Source organism: Phocoena sinus, chromosome 4 (genome assembly GCF_008692025.1).
Source record: "Phocoena sinus isolate mPhoSin1 chromosome 4, mPhoSin1.pri, whole genome shotgun sequence".
Classification (NCBI taxonomy): domain Eukaryota; kingdom Metazoa; phylum Chordata; class Mammalia; order Artiodactyla; family Phocoenidae; genus Phocoena; species Phocoena sinus.
The window spans coordinates 41,007,766-41,023,287 of record NC_045766.1 but is presented as its reverse complement, the minus strand read 5'-3'; the positions used below and the strand labels follow the sequence as shown (position 1 = coordinate 41,023,287).

At 36.5% G+C, this 15,522-nt stretch overlaps 1 long non-coding RNA gene across 1 annotated transcript; it reads right to left on the bottom strand.

The window, feature by feature from the left end:
* Positions 1–9,820: 9,820 nt before the first annotated feature.
* LOC116752832 lies at positions 9,821–15,281 on the bottom strand. Its single transcript, XR_004349604.1, has 3 exons — positions 15,149–15,281; positions 11,013–11,080; positions 9,821–9,862 (listed from the first exon to the last, which is right to left on the bottom strand). It is a non-coding gene; the product is annotated as an uncharacterized LOC116752832 (long non-coding RNA).
* Positions 15,282–15,522: the final 241 nt, after the last annotated feature.

Here is a 15,522-nt window from a genome sequence, read left to right as displayed (position 1 = left end):
ATGAAATAGTCAAACTCATAGAAGCAGAGCATAGATTGGTGGTTGCCAGGGCCTGGAAGGAGGAGAAAACAAGAGGTACTTGTGAAAAAACACAGTTTCCATTATGCAAGCTGAATAAATCCTTGAGATCTTCTGTACAATATAGTGGCTATAGTTAGCAAGGCAGTATTGACACTATCTGATTATTGTAGCCATATAAAAACTCTTGAAATCCAGTAGTGTAAAAAAGCTTCATTCAGAATTGTTTTGGATATCTAGGTCCATTGCATTTCCACATAAATTTTAGAATCAGCCTATCAATTTCTACTAAAAATTTCTTCAGGGATTTTGATTGGGACTGAGTTAAAAATAAATCAATTTGGGGACTTCCCTGGTGGAGCTGTGGTTAAGACTCCACACTTCCAATGTAGGGGGCGTGAGTTCGATGCCTGGTCAGGCAATTAAGATTTTACATGCCTCATGGCAGTGCAAAAACTATATATATATCTCAATTTGGGTAGAATTGACATCTTAATAATATTGACTCTTCCCATACATGAGCCTGGTATATCCCTCCATTTATTCATGTCTCCTTTAAATTTTCTTAACAATGTTTTCTAGTATTTAGTGTACAGTTTTTAAACATCTTTTGTCAAATATATTCCTAAATATCTCATATACTGATGCTAATGTAAAGATACTGTTTGTTTAATTTTGTATTTTGTATATTGACTTAGTATCCTGCAACCTTGCTAAACTCACTTATTACTTCTAATTGCTTTTTATAGATTCCTTGGGATTTTCTACATAAAATGTCATGTTTTCCGTGAATACAGTTTTACCTTTTCTTTCCAGCCTGTATGACTTTCATTTATTTTACTTGCCTTTTTGTGCTGGCTAGGACATTTATTATAATGCCAAATGGAATTAGGGAGAGTAAACTCTCTTGCCTTGTTGCCAGTGTTAAAGGGAAATCATTCAGTCTTTCATCACTAAATATTGGGTTGGCCAAAAAGTGCCTTCGGTTTTTAAGTAAAACAAAAGATACATTTTTCATTTTCAGCAAGAACTTTATTGAACAATGTATTCACCGTTTTGTTCCACTACCTTCTGCCATTTTTCAGGCAACTTCATAATTCCATCTTCCCAAAACTTTTTATTTTTTTGAGCAAAGAACTGTTCCAGGTGCCTTTTACAGTCTTCCAGGGTATTGAAATTTTTTCCGTTAAGAGCATTTTGTAAAGACCAAAATAAATGGAAATCCAAAGGTGCAATGTCTGGTGAATATGGTGGATGAATCAGAACTTCCCAGCCAAGCTGTAACAGTTTTTGCCTGGTCATCAAAGAAACATGCAGTCTTGCATTATCCTGATAGAAGATTATGCATTTTCTACTGACTAATTCCAGACGCTTTTCGTCGAGTGCTGCTTTTGGTTGGTCTAACTGGGAACAGGACTTGTTGGAATTAATCGTTTCGTTTTCCCGAAGGAGCTCATAATAGAGGACTCCCTTCCAATCCTACCATATACACAACATCACCTTCTTTGGATGAAGACCAGCCTTTCGTGTGCTTGGTGGTTGTTTATTTCACTTGCCCCACGATCTCTTCTGTTCCACATTATTGTACAGTATCCACTTTTCATCGCCTGTCACAATTTGTTTAAAAATGGAACGTTTTCATTACGTTTAAGTAGAGAATTTCAGGCGGAAATACTGTCAAGAAGGTTTTTTTTCACTTAACTGGAACCAAATCATCAAAGCGATGAACATAACCAAGCTGGTACTAATGACTTTCAACGCTTGATTTGGATAGTTTGAGTGTGTCAGCTCTCTCCCGCGTGGTATAACGTTTAATGTCTCGATTTGATATCTATCAATTTCAACTGGTCTACCCGACCATGGAGCGTCGTCCAGAGAGAAATCTCCAGCATGAAACTTCATAAACCACTTTTGACATGTTCAATCAGTCACAGCACCTTCTCCATACACTGCACAAATCTTTTCTTGCGTTTCAGTTGCTTTCTTAACTTTCTTGAAATAATAAAGCATAATAGGCTGAAAATGTTGCTTTTTTTCTTCCATCTTCCATATTAAAACAGCTACACAAAAATTCACCAATTTTGATATCTTTTTTTTATTTTCTAAAGAATTTATTTATTTGTTTGTTTATTTATTGGCTGCGTTGGGTCTTCGTTACTGCGTGCGGGCTGTCTCTAGTTGTGGCAAGTGGGGGCTACTCTTGTTGCCGTGCGCTGGCTTCTCATTGCGGTGGCTTCTGTTGTTGCGGAGCACGGGCTCTAGGCGCGCCGGCTTCAGTAGCTGTGGCTCGCAGGCTCTAGAGCGCAGGCTCAGTAGTTGTGGTGCACGGGCTTAGTTGCTCCACAGCACGTGGGATATTCCCGGGCCAGGGCTCGAACCCGTGTCCCCTGCATTGGCAGGAGGATTCTTAACCACTGTGCCACCGAGGAAGCCCCAGATAAGTCTTTTTTTTTAATGCATGCTGATATGACAGCTGTCACATACAATCTAACAAAATTGTTTTGAATGAAGTTAATGACAATTCAGTGCTACTAGAGCCATCTTACAGAAAAAACCAAACGAAACTTTTGGCCAACCCAATATAGTGCTGGTTGTAAGTTTTTCATAGATGCTCTTTATCAGGTTGGGGAAATTCCCTTGTATTTCTACTTTTATCAGGAAGCAGTGTTGAATTTTTTCAAATGCTTTGTCGGTATCTTACAAAAAAATCATGTTTTTCTTTTTTCATTCTGTTAATATTAAAATTACATGATTACTTTTTTCAATGTTAAACCAGCTTTGCATTCCTGGGATAAACACCATTTGGTTGTGATATATTATTCTTTTACCATATTGCTAGATTCAATTTGTTAATTCTCAAATGATTTTTTGCATTCATGTTTGTGAGAGATATTGGTCTCTAGTTTCTTGCCATGTCTTTGTCTAATTTTGGTATCAGGATTATTCTGTAGTCATAAAATGAGTTGGAAGTTTCCCTATCCTATTCTGTTTTTTGGGGAAAAAAATGTGTAAAATTGGTATTTCTTCCTCAAATATGTGGTAGAATTCACCATGAAATCTTCTGGGCCTAGGGTTTTCTTTGTGAGAAGATTTTTTAACTACAAATTCAATTTATTTAATAGATATAGGGCTACTCAGTCCATCTATTTCTTTTTATTTGAGCTTCAGCAGTTTGTATCTTTTCAAGAAATTTTTGTTTATCAAAGTTATTGAATTAATTAGCATAAAGTTGTTCATAATATATTCATAATAAACATCTTTTTAATACATGTAGGATTTGCTCTAGGATTACAGTATACATATTTAAGTTATTACAGTCTGTGTTCAACTAATATTACACCACTTTACAGACAGCAGTAGACCCCTATCTACTTACATTTCCCCCATCCTGGACCTTATGCCACTACTGTCATACAGTTTACCCATACTGTCATACAATTATGTTATAAACTGTACAATACATTGTTACTATGTTTGCTTTAAAGAGTCAATTATCTTTTAATGAATTTTTTAAATAAGGAAAAAACTTTTATATTTACATAAATAGTTTTTACTTCTGATTCTCTTCATTTCTTTAAGTAGGTATAAATTTCTATCTGACATCCTTTTCCTTGAAGGACTTTCTATGACATTTCTTCTTGTACTACTCTGCTGGTAATAAATTCTATCAGCTTTTGTATGTCTTTTTAAAAATCTTTATTTTACCTTCATTTTATGAATGTATTCTAGTTGGGTAAAGATTTCTAGAATGATGGGGTATTATGTCTTCTGGTACTTAAAATGTGTTGCTCTACCATCTTCTAGTTTGCATTCTTTATTTGTCATGCTTATCTTTGTGCCTCTGTATGGAATATGTTATTTTCCTTTGACTAATTTAATTATTTTCTCTTTATTCCTGCTTTTAAGCAATTTGATTATCTGCCTCGTGTTGCTTTCTTCATGTGTCTTCTGATTGAGGTTTGCTGAGCTTTTGCTGTCTATGGGATTTGGTAATATTCCGTCATTATTTCTCCAGACATTTTTTCTTCCCTCTTTCCATCTCTCTCCACCCCTTCTGAGACTCCTATGGCATATATATGAGGATACATGAAGGTTTCCCACAGTGCACTGATGCTCCATTCACTTTTCTGTCTTCTTTTCTCTGTTTCATTTAAGATAGTCTCCATTACTACGTCTTCAAGTTCACTAATCTTTCCTCCTAATACTGTCTAATAACCTATTAATTTCATTCAGTATATTTTTATCTAAAACATCATATATTTCATCTCTACAAATTTAGTTTAGGTGTTATTTATACTTTCCATTTCTCTCTTCATCATGCTCATGTTTTTCTCTACCTTTTTCAACATATACTGTGTATTTATAACAGCTGATTTATTGTCCTTTCCTAAAAATTCTATTATCAATGCCATTTTTGTTTCTATTAATTGACATCTGTCTTCATTATGGGTCATCTTTTACTGCCCCTTTGAATATGTGGTAATTTTTTATTAGATGCCAGACATTGTGATTTTTACATTGTCAGATACTAGATGCTTTGTATTCCTTTAAATATTTATGGACATTGTTCAGGGATGCAGAAATTTTCTTGGAAATGGATACTAGTTTTTTCCCTTTAAGTATTTTTAGGTTATGTTTTAGGATGTGGTTAATTTACTTGGAAATGGATACTTTTGAGATTTGCTTTTAACCCGTATTAGGCAGGTTTAGAACAGCCTTTAGTCTAGCATAGGGTTCAGCAAACTTTTTTTGTAAAGGACCACATAGTTACTAGTTAGGTTTTATGGGCCACATATAATCTGTGGCATACTCTTCATTTGCTTTCAATAACCCTTTAAAAATGTAAAAACCATTCCTAGCTTGTGAACTGTACAAAAAAGGCCAGATTTGACCCACATGTCATAGTTGTCTACCCCTCATCCAGGGTTATTTGACTCTCTTATCAATCCCTGGGAATAAAGAAGCTTTTCACTCTGGCTGGTACAAACACAAACTATTCCTGGAACTGTGTGAGCTCCATGGACTAGTCTGAACCTTTCTGTATAAACATTTGAAAGCCAGGTCTCTAGAACTCTCTAGCTGTGCAGCTCTTTCCTCTCGAGTACTCTGCTCTTTCCATTATAAGTGGCTTGGCCACCATGAACTCTGCACTCTGTCTCCTCAACTAAGGGAGACTGCCAGGTTCTGTATGGACTCCCGCACCCTGCAGTGAAGCCCAGAAACTCTCTTTAGCCTGTGGCTTGAGCAATCATAGGGCTCACCTTGTTTGTTCCCTTCTCTCAGAGATCGCTCTCATGTACTGCCTGTTGTCCAATATCTGAAAACCATTGTTTCATATATTTTGTCTGCTTATTTAGTTGTTTAAGATAAATCCTGTGCTTGCTAATCCATCCTGGACAGAAATGGCAGTAAAGAATACAATTTTTTTTTTCTGACCACGCGGCGCATTTTACAGGATCTTAGTTCCCCAACCAGGGATTGAACCCCAGCCCTCAGCAGTGGAAGTGCGGACTCCTAACCGCTGGACTGCCAGGGAATTTCCAAGATTACAATTTTTAAGTATTTGTTTACTTAAAATTAAATACTGATTCAAGCTCAAGTGAAAGCATCTCAGTTTATTTTTTTTCCTATAACTTACATAAATCAAATTATGTTCCTATATTACATGAACCACAGGAAGAAAACATTTTCTTAGGACAACTTTTTTGGAAAAGAAATTTCATATGTAAGTATAAATAAGAAAATGTCTATTATTATTGAAATGACAAATTTTCATTTAATTCTAATATTTCCTAAGAATGAGAAAGTTGTTAAAAATTATCATTAGCTAAAGAGAGGAAGCTATAGGACATGCCTCACCTAGATATTATAACTAGGAAATATTCATATTTGTTTAAAATTTTTGAAATGTGGGACTGACATCATACTTGGTTAGTAAGTAAGCTTTATATTCAGAACAGCAATAGATATTTTTAGGGTTCTAACAATTTGGTTTTTAGAAAAAATAAAAGAGTTTCACTTATTTAAAAACTAGGACAGCAATTTTGGTATTATATATGTAAAGCCTTTAAATGTATAAAGTAAACAAATTCAAATTACATGGGTCTTTTAAAAACCATCAACTAATTTCTCTGAATAACTCTAATGACTTCTTTCAGACTTTGTTTAGAATGCAAATTACTTCAAATGACATGTTCACTATAATTTTATATCTTTTTCTATTTTAAAACTATTTCAACTTGTGGTGGTATTGCTTTCCAGCAATTAAGCTAAAAATGTGCCTTAAATATTCAATATTAGAACCTAAATTACATGAGCAATAACATCTCATCCATGAATTTCCAAGAAAAAAAATTTTATAATTTAACTCATGCTTCTTCCACTAACTGAAAAAACAATAATACACCTGAGAAGAGACTTCCATTTAAAAAAATTTAAAAATAAAAATAAATGCTACTTCTAACTTGAGATAAATTCACAGAAAACAAGTCTACCTTCACTGGAAGATATTAAGGTCATTCTAGTTCTATAATCAAATAATACATTTTCATGTTCTTATTTATCAATGAAGAATATCTTTTTTACAGAAATTAACTAAGCTCATGCTAGACCCTCTGGAAAGCAAGGAAGTATAATATGCATGTTTCCTGCCCTCATGGAACTGACAATGTGTTTGTAAGACAGGGCATATAAACATAGGAAATAAAATAATAATGTATAAAACATAAGCAATTTGTGATTTAGTTTTAAAAAACAACATTTATTGAAAGTCTGCCATGTCAGCAATTTTATACATATTATGTCTTATCCTTTCAAAAATCTTTTAAGATGACCATATTAAATGGAATTCTTTGGTTGCAAATAAATCTCTCCAATCCCCTCCATTCTCTCTCTCCCTCTCTGTCTCTCTCTCCCTGTCTCTCTGTCTCTCTGTCTCTCTCTCTCTCTCTCTCACACACACACACACACACACACACACACACACACACACACACACACATATACACTTTTCCTTCTCCTTTCAGATTGGTTTCATTCTAAAGATCAAAGGCTACCGAAACCTGAAACTGACTAGAGCTGTCTTGTGGCTTGCATTCTTATACTCTCACAACCAGAGAGAAAATATAGCTTTTCTATCCCAGCTTCACCTTGAAAAAATAAAGGGAAAATTCTGATTGGTCTGCCTTAGATAAATGTTTACATCTTGGTGAGATTATTGTCACCATAGGGATGAAGAATTGTAATTGGTCCAAACAGAGGGGTCTTTTACCATTAGGAGAAGTAGCAGCACAATAAGGTCACTGAAAGATAAGTCGTAAGCCACTATGTTCCTTCAGATACACCCAAGTTTCTTTTTATTACTCACTCAAGTAACACACAGCATGAGATTAAAAAAAAAAGAAAGCATTTATGGAAAAAACAGAATGTAAGCCATTTTCATGCCAGTAATGTTTTTTTGAAAAAACCATGTCACTTGTCTCACTTTCCAAGTTTGGCTGATTTAATGTGTTTCTGTCTCCGCCAGGTTTTCTATAAAATCTCAAACAAGGATTATGACTTGTGGGCCAAATGTGACCTGCTGCCTGCTCTGAAATAAAGTTTTATTGGGGCAAAGCAATGTCTTCTATTTACACGTTGTCTGTACCTCCTTTCATGCTTCTCAGTAGAGTTGAGAAGTTGTGACAGAGACTGTATGGTCCACAAAGCCTAAAATAGTTACTGTCTTGCCCTTTACAGAAAAGTTTACATATTCCTGATCTACATGCTTGATTATATTCAGATTCAGTTGCTTAGACCAGAATACTTTGTATGTATGCTGTATATTTTTTTACATCATATTATGAAGCGCATAATACTTTACCATCCTACTTTTAGTGATAAGATGGAATCACCTCAAAAAGTTAAACATAAGTGACCATATGACCCACCAATTTCAATCCTAGGTATATAACAAAAAAAACTAAAAACATATGTCCACACAAAGACTTGTACACAGATGCTCTTAGCAGTGTTACAATAGCCAAAAATAGAAAGAACCTAATTTCCATCAACTAATGAATGGATAAACAAAATGTGGTATATCCATACAATGGAATATTATTCAACCATTAAAAGGAACAAAATACTGATACATGCTACTACACAGATGACCATAAAAACATTATGGTAAGTGAAAGGAGCCGTATCATTTGATTCTGTTTAAATGAAATGTCCAGAATAAGCAAATCCACAGAGAGAGGAGATAGATTAGTTGTTGCCAAAAACTGGTGGGAAGGAGGAATGGGGACTTACTGCTAATAGGGATCAAGTTTCTTTTTGAAGTGTTAACAAAATGTTCTGGAATTAGATAGTGGTGATGGTTGCACCACTCTGTGATTATACTCAAAACCACTGAATTACTTTAAAGGGTGAATTTTTATCGTATGTGAACTATTTCTCGATAAAGCTGTTATTTTTTAAAAGGATGAAATCAGAGGGTTCAAATTATATGACCCTGATCTCTCCATTATAATATTTTCCCATCAAATTTTACCTCATACTTTTATTATTTATACATGATTGTTGCCCAAAAGCATTATTTCCTTAGAAGTTGCAAAACAGTGATTTTCTTATTCTACCATTCTCTCTGTACCTTTAGGCTGAACTTGTTCTATAAAGAATTTTCTTTCATCAGCTCTTCAGTTATATAAATATACAATTCATACAGGTAAGGCAGGATAAGCTTGGTTCTTTTCGTCTTTCAGTTTTTCACAGAAATGATTGGTGGCCTGGCAACCTCCAGTGGTGAATGGTGAGATATTTGTTTTGTTTTGTTGTCTTTACAAACTAAAACTCAATATATATATATATATATATATATATATATATATATATATATATATATATATACTGTGTTTCAATTCAATGCAGTCAGTCTTTTTGATGCTCAAATTGCCCTGTGCACTGGGAGCTCCTTTCCAGTTGGCTGCTATGCACTGTTGGCATGATTTCATTAGACTTTTTATTAACAGCATTATTAAGATATAATTCACATACTATTCACCCATTTAAGGTATACAATTCACTTGTTTTTAGTTTGTTCACAGAATTGCACAATTATCACCATAATGGATTTTTAGAACATTTCATTCCCCTACAAAGAAACCCCATGTCCATCAGTAGTAACTCCTCATTTCTCCTACCCCCAATCTATCCCCTGCCCTAGGCAACTACTAATCTACTTTCTGAATCTATAGATTTGCCTATAAAGGACATTTCATATAAATGGAATCATACAGTATGAAGTCTTTTCTGTCTACCTTCTTTCGCTTAGCATGTTTTCAAGATTCACCCCTATTGTAGCATTTATCAGTACTTTATTCCTTTTAACGGCTGAATAATATTCCATTGTACAGATATAGCACATTTTGTTTGTCCATTCACTAGCTGATGGACATTTGAGTTGATTCCAAGTTTTGGATATTATGATATAATGCTGCTATGAACATTTGTGTACAAGTCTTTGTGTGGACATATGTTTTCAATTTTCTTGGGTATAGCTCTATTCCCTTTTTCTCCTTTTTGAGCTATAATTGTTATGCATAGTACATGTATATATGTTACAAGCCCAACAACAGGTTATTCTACTTATTATCTTATATATGTTTTTATTTTAAAGAAGTTGAGAGAATAAAGGAGAGGAAGTATATAAACTAGAGTTGGTTAAATTAATCTCCTTACTTACTATTTTTGGTTCTCTTCCTTTGTCCCCATACATTCACGTCGCCATCTGGCATCGTTTCCTTACTCCAACATAGCCTTGCTCCCATCCACTTCCTTTGTGCTGTTCAAATATGTTTCATTCCTATGTGTTATAGGACCAATAATTCATTTATATATGTAATTTCACAGAATTGCTTTTAAATTGTAGTTCAAAGAAATAAGCATCTTTTATGATTATATAATTACCTTTACCATTACTTTTTGGGTTTTGGTGTGCAGTTGAATTACAGTCCAGGTGTCACTTGCTTTTAGCCTGAAGAAGTCTTTAGTATTTCAGATAAAGTGATCTCCTAGCAACTAATTGTCTCCACTTTTGTTTATCTGGGAATGTCTTTATTTCACCTTTTTTGCAGAATTTAAGATTCTTAGTCAACAATTTTTTTCTTTCAGTTCTTTGAAAATGTCATCACACTACCTTCTGTCCTTCGTTGTTTCTGAGAAGAAGTCATCTGTTAATCTTATGGAAGTTCCCTTGTATGTAAAGAGTCCATTTTCCCCCCACTCCTTTTGAGATTTCCTTTTTGTCGTTGGCTTTTACTCTTTTCACTACAAATGTCTGGGTATGGACCCCTTGCATTTACCCTGCTTGGACTAGGTGAGTAGTTTCCCAGGTCACATATATAAATCTATGCTTACATTCCTTACATATATACACTCCACCAGGAAGCAACAGTCAAAACACTGTGCTTTAGAGTTACTTTAAATAATTCATTTATGTGTGTGATTAATGCTACCAAGTTGATATACAGCTAGATTTGTTTTATTTCCATTAGTTTTTAATATTTAATAGTTCCTTTTTATTCTTTAATTTTGTTTTTAATTATGTAAGCCAAAGTACCAAAGTCAAAACACAATAAGGTATATCACAAAAGCCTCGCATGAGTCCCATCTCCTCCTTGGTCCCTGACTGCCCCTCTAAGTAACTGTATTTGTTTATTTTGGTTAATCATTCCACTGTTTCTTTTTGAAAATGTAAGCATTGGTGTGTATGTACTCTTATTCCCCTTTTCTTATACAAAAGATTGCATGTAAAAACACCATTCCCCACCTAGATCTTTTTATCCTTTTTACAACTACAAAGTACTCAGTTGTGTGGATATACCATAGTCTATTCAATCTGTCCCCTATTGATGGACATTTGGTAGTATTTTGTTTGTCAGCGTATTCATTTTCTACTGTTGCATAACAAATTACCACAAATTTAGTAACTTAAAACAACATAAAGTTATTACCTCACAGTTCTCTGGGTCAGAAGTCTGCACACAGGTTGTCTGGGTCCTCTGCTTAGCATCCCACCAGGCTGAAATCAAAATGTTGGCCAAGGCTGTGATCTCATGTGAAGTTTGCAGATCTCTTTCTCCTTCACTAGTATTTGCAGAATTCAGTTCCTTATGGTTGTAAAGTGAAATCCCTATTTTTTTTTCACTAGCTGTCATCTGGGATGACTTTCAGAAACTAGAAGCCTCTCTCAGGTCCTAACCACAGAACCCCCTCCAGAGGTCCTCTCACATGTGGAGCTTACTTCTCCAAAGCCATCAAGAGAATCTCTGCTTCGAGAAAGAAATATCGTATGATATCACTTATATGCAGAATCTAAAAAGAAATAATACAAATGACGTATTTACAAAACAGAAATGGACTCAGAGACTTAAAGAATGATCTTATGGTTACCGTGGGGGAAAGGTGGAGGGAAGGGATAATTAGGGAATTTGAGATTGACAATGTACACACTGCTATATTTAAAAAGGATAACCAACAAAGACCTACTGTATAGCACAGAGAACTCTGCTCAATGTTATGTGCAGCCTGGATGGGAGGGGAATCTGGGGGAGAATGGATACATGTATACGTACAGCTGAGTCGCTTTGCTATGCACCTGAAACTATCACAACATTGTTAGTCGGCTATACTTCAATATAAAATAAAAAGTTAAAAAAAAGGGTATAAGGAAACTTTGAGAAAAAAAAAGAGAGAGAGAATCTGTTTCAAGGACCCACCTGATTAGGTCAGGTCCACTCAGTATAATCCTCCTTTTGATTAACTCAAAGTCAAGAGTTTAGGGACCTTAACTACATCTGAAAGATTCCTTTACATTTGCCATATAATATAGCCTAATCCTGAGAGGGATATCCTATGATATTCACAGATTCTGCTTGCACTGAAGAGGAGGGAGCTATGCAAGACATATGCTGGGGAGAGAGAATGGGTGGGTCTATCTTAGTATTCTGCCTACAACATTTAGAATTACAAATAATGCCTCAATGAAAAGCTCTGTGCGTTTGTTATTTTGTATTTTTTGCCAGTGTATCTTTGAGATGGATTCCTAAAAAAAAGATTATGCATATGTAGTTGCTCTATATTGCCAAAGTTTCCTCCACAGAGTCAGACAATTTTACATTTCCATCAGCAATGTAAGAAAGAGTCGGTTTCCCAACAGCTTCACTAACAGAATATGATGTCAGACTTTTTGGTTCTTCCAATATAATTGATAATAAATGGTATCACTGTAATTTAAATTTGTATTTTTCTTATTATGAGAGGATTTAAGCATTTTTTCGTATGTTTAAGAGACATTCTAGGGCTTCCCTGGTGGCGCAGTGGTTGAGAGTCCGCCTGCCGATGCAGCGGACACGGGTTCGTGCCCCGGCCCGGGAAGATCCCACATACCGCAGAGCGTCTGGGCCCGTGAGCCATGGCCGCTGAGCCTGCGCGTCCGGAGTCTGTGCTCCGCAACGGGAGAGGCCACAACAGTGAGAGGCCCGCGTATCGCAAAAAAAAAAAAAAAAAAAAAAGAGACATTCTGAGCTTTGAGTGTAATGTGTTCAAACTCTCTAGATGATGGAGATGAGAAAGAAAATCTGGCATTGGGGAAAGTATAAAAAGACAATGACTTTTTGAAAAGCTCATGAAACCTATGGATCTGCTCCCCAAAATAATTGTATCTAAAAATGCCCATGGGCATCTTTATACACAATTTATATTATTGCCTTGAATGTTGCTTGCTTTCACATAGGCAACATAGAAAATCAACACTATAAAAAATTTTTCTCAATATTGTATATGATTGTAATTTCTATCTTTCTTTTGATTTCCTCACATATTATACCCATATTAACCTCATTCACTGCTCAAGCTTACTTCCGAGGCAGCAACGTGCTTCCCTGACTTTGATTCTGTTGTGCAATCTTGGCCATGGCTGTGGCTGCCTAGTTAGTCTGCCGCTGTTCCTGTTGGCTTCCCAAGGCTCATCTGCCAGCCCTCCCAGAAACTCTGGGAGCAGCCCCATATTCTTTCAGTAAAACCCTTTTCTGCTTTATCAACCCTGACTGGTATATTTCTTTTTTTTTTTTTTCCTTGCAGAAATTAGTGGCAACTTCCTGAAAATGTGAAATAAGTCGTTCCAGTGAAATGAAAATTAGCTTGATGACTGCTCAGAAATGAGAATCCTGAAGTTATTTTGCAAGAATAAGAAGTTAAATTACAGTGATCTTTGACATTAAATACTTGTCAGCTTTAATATCCAACTTATTTCCACGTCTGGTTTCTAATAAGTGCTTAAGCACAAAGATGTGAATTATGGTAACCTTCAAGACAGCTGGAGGCCTCGCTGCCCCCATGATCTTTAGGTAAAATTTTCTTGTACTCAATAATTTCATGGCTCATGAAATCCAAAGCTCAATCTCAAGGTTTCTACTAGTTCTGCACCAACTGGCATTTGCCTGGCCTCACCTCTAAGCTCTGATGTCCTTACATCCTACTTTATCCATCCAACAATAACTCCATCTCAGCCCCCTTTTCACACACAAGCTTTTGTGTTATTTATAGATTTGACCGAACCTTTCTTTTGGTTGGGGGAAAGCACAGAAAGGTCACATCAAGTAATGTTGTACCATTTTACTGACTCTAAATTTTTCTTTCTATTAGACAAAGCAGTGGTGGTCATTCTTTGAAGCTTTGGGACTCATCAATATCCAGACACCAAGAGGGCTCCCCTTTTACCCAGTGATAATCTTGTACCTTGTCTTTGTTGTTTCTGTACCACTTCTTTGTACTGACCCTCCCCAATCTGCAAGAGGCAGCCACGATGCCTTGAAAAGGATTAAAATTATAAAAGCAGACATACAAAAAGCAAAACACACAGTGTAGGGTTTTGGGGGTTTTGTTGGATCTCTGGGTTTTGTTCAACTTTTGATTTCTGTTTTACATCTACAACGGGCTGTTACGTGGAAAACAGGAAAGTCCTGAGGGAATTTAATCAGAATACTTTATTAGAAAGAAAGTTGAAGGAGAGGCAGACAGTTCCCTCAAGGGAACTAAATGAGGATTACTGGGTAAGGAGGTGACAGGGAAAAGAGCATGTACTAGAGCACGTGAGAGGAAGTAGGAGGAAGAGCTGAATCACAAAGATGGGGTGGGGGAGGGATGGCAAGTGAACAAGCAGAGTCATCATCAAGGGCAGCCAGATTCCTAAAGCATCTTCTGCAAGGAGGCTGATGGAAGCTGAGCCAATGCCCAGTCACCACCCATGGCCACTGCAGTGAGAGCCAGACAACTCAGTTACTACTGATACACTGAGGGGCTATGGCGACTTTCTTTTCATTGCTGATGGGGGAGGGCTTGTCACCCATGGGTCATCCACCAGAAGGACATTTATCTGGACTCTACCACATCCAAAATGTGTCCTATAGACACTTCATTTTTCAAAAGGCCAGGATTTGCAAAAGTCCCCCAGAGAGGGAGTTGGAAGACGGAGGGGCAAGTCACCAGTTCCAGCATTGGGCACAACTGAGCAGTGACAAAATCTATCCTAGTTACACATTTATCAACATATGATTTCCAACAGACAGTTCTCTCAAAGAGGAATTTGGGGGTCAGCTCTTAAATGTTACAACAATTTCTCTGCAGTAAATGAAATAAAAAACTACCATCGGGCTTCCCTGGTGGCGCGGTGGTTGGGAGTCCGCCTGCCGATGCAGGGGACAAGGGTTCGTGCCCCGGTCCGGGAAGAGTGGCCACGGAGTGGCTGGGCCCATGAGCCATGGCCGATGACCCTGCGCTTCCAGAGCCTGTGCTCCGCAACGGGAGAGGCCACAACCGTGAGAGGCCCACGTACCGCAAAAAAAAAAAAAAAAAAAAAAATACCATCACTTGATTTGCAAAATTAAAATAATCTTGTGTCAAGGAACACTAGGATTCTCCAGGTCTCTGAACTGACCACAAGTCAAGTTATCTCTTTCGGCTTCACATCAGTGGTGGTATCTGTAATTGTCAGGGTTCTCCAGAGAATTGTACCAAGAGGATATAGATAAAGATATAGATATAGATATATAGATATAGATGATATAGAGATAATAAGAAATTGGCTCACATGATTATGGAGGCCGGCAAGTCCCAGGAGGTCCAACAGCACAGTTTCAGTCCAAAGGCTGGCAGGTTGGAGACTCAGGAAGCAACAATGTTTCAATTTGAGTTCAAAGGCAGGAAAAAAAAATCAATATCCCAGTTCAAAGGCAGTTAGGCAGGAAGAATTCTGTCTTACTCAGAAGAGGGTCAGACTTTTTGTTCTATTCAGACTTTCAACTGATTAGATGAGGCCTACCCACATTAGGGAAGACAACCTCCTTTACTCAACCTATCAATTTAAATGTGAAGCTCATCCAAAAACACCTCCACAGAAACACCCAGAATATTTAACCAAATATCTGGGCACACCATGGTCTAATCAAGTGGACACATAAAACT